This window comes from Pongo pygmaeus, chromosome 9, assembly GCF_028885625.2.
Source record: "Pongo pygmaeus isolate AG05252 chromosome 9, NHGRI_mPonPyg2-v2.0_pri, whole genome shotgun sequence".
Lineage (NCBI taxonomy): Eukaryota > Metazoa > Chordata > Mammalia > Primates > Hominidae > Pongo > Pongo pygmaeus.
In genome coordinates, this window is record NC_072382.2 from 18,380,916 (window position 1) to 18,383,240 (window position 2,325).

The 2,325-nt window shown below is 34.1% G+C and overlaps 1 pseudogene; it reads right to left on the minus strand.

The window, feature by feature from the left end:
- Positions 1–1,016: 1,016 nt before the first annotated feature.
- On the minus strand, positions 1,017–1,942 carry LOC134740295 (olfactory receptor 5AK2-like; annotated as a pseudogene).
- Positions 1,943–2,325: the final 383 nt, after the last annotated feature.

Genomic DNA, 2,325 nt, shown 5'->3' on the forward strand with positions numbered 1-2,325 from the left:
CTGTATAAACTCTTGAGTTTCCCAATTTTGGGTTTTATCTCCTGTAATCATATATCTCCTGTATGTATATAATATATATAAGTATGTATATAATATATATACACATATATGTACATATATTTCACATAATACATAGACATCTGTGTATGTTTTAATACACATATTTTATTTTACTTTTTTACAACGAGAACACTAAAGTCTGATCCCATATTTAAGTTCTAGATTTAAGCCTATAATTCTGCATTAATTCTCATTATTGGGAATTGATGGGTATAAGGTATGAATTCTGGGTAAATGAGCCTGCTCTGTAGCACCAGACTCTGCATGGTATGTTGTTTTCCTAAGATGTACACTTGCAAGAAAGTATAGCTGAATATTGAAGTTATATTTACCAATGACAAAATTGATATGCTCTATATTTTTCTGACTCCTGCATTGATTTCCTAATTTGTCAGGGAAACTAGGGAAAAGATGGATATTTGTCCCTAATACCCCAATATCCTTGAAGATTTACTCCACTGTCTTTCCTTTCCTCCCTTCTTTTCTGCATATATTATCCAAAGAAATAATCTTTCAAATTTTACTTTACAATTACAAATAGATTGGCTATAGAGAAAAATACCTCTCAAGAGAAGACAAGAAAAGATTCCCTCTACCCCCTGCTGAGTCTTTATACTCTATTTAATGGAAGTCCTTACACAACATTGATTATGCACTTCTCATTGATTTACTTTACTATTTTTATGATGGCAGATATCTCAAAAAAGGCTCATTAAAATGTATGGATGCAATTTCAAAGATATTGTTTTAGACGCATTTTCTTTAAGGAACACATGGATTAGAAGTTTGTTTATTTAATCATTCGAAATGTTTTTCTCTATCTTTCAAATGCTATTGATATAATTAAGTAATGCGTTTGTGTCTTATAGACATTTGTCATATTTTCTGAGATTGAGAAATAAGAGCACTGTTGGCTGGCTTGTTGAGCCGTGTTGAGATAGAAATCAAGGTTCAAATTAGAAATACTTTTTTTCTGTTAGTTTTATGGCTTCAATCACATCTTGGTTTCTCTGGCTGTAAATAAAGGGGTTTAACATGGGAATAATAATGCCGTAAAACAGAGGCCACTTTTTCCTGTTTTTGAGACTCATTAGTATGATGCCGTAGATACATGTAAGAGAGAACCCCATAGAAAATGGTGACTGCTGTCAGGTGGGAGGCACATGTGGAGAGACTTTTTTGTTCCCTGCAGCAGAAGATATCCTCGGGATGGCAACCAGGACATATATGCAGGAAAAGATGACCACCATCACAGTGCACATCAAATTTAATCCCACAAATACTGTTAATAGCATGATGTTGAGGTCAATATTGGAGCATGGTAGGGCAATAATTGGAGGTTCATCACAGAAAAAGTGATTAATTGTATTGGATTTGCAGCAGTTCAATGAGAAAGTAAAACTTGTGTTTACAGAGGCATTTAGGAAACCCATGACATATGAACTAACTAATAGCTTAATGCAGAGTCTCTGGAACATAACCCCTGGATAATGGAGTGGGTTACAGAAGGCCACGTAACGGTCTACTGCCATAGCAGCCAGGATGTAGCAGCCACTTGTTGCAAAGTACCATAAAGTAGTAATTGCACCATACATCCTATACATGAGATAGATTTTTTTGTTTCTACAAAGTTTTTCAACATCTTGGTAGTGATAGCAGAGGTGTAACAGAGATCAACAAATGCCAAGTGTTGGAGGAAAATTTACATGGGGGTATGAAGAGAAGCATCAATTTTGATAAGTAGGATCATTCCAATATTACCTACCAGGGTAACCACATAGATTGCTAGAAATGCTATGAAGAGGATATGCCAAGACTTGTGTTGACCAGCAAATCCCAGGAGAATGAATTCAGTCACTTCAGTGCCATCATTTTGTTCCATGGCTAGCATAGATTAAGTATCAGCTGAAAATATGCAAAGAAAGAAGCAAATAGAAAGAGAAAGCTAAAATCATTGTGATCTTTTAACTTATTTCAGATTTGGAAATGTCATAATATTTGGTTTCATAGTGGGGTCAGCATGTACTTTCTGTGACATGATTGACTTCTATTTTACAGGCTGAAACTTGACAGCCAGCTTAGAATTTCATCTACAGTTTGTACAAACTGCAATGGAGCAGCTGCTATATTCCCAGGTACAAAATGGTTGGCAATTCAAAAATCTATCGGTTAAGAAATCTCTGAAATATTCTTTTATTTAATTATGACTTATTTTATGTTCTTTATATTTTAATTAAAATATCTCAATTTACCTAAATATTAATT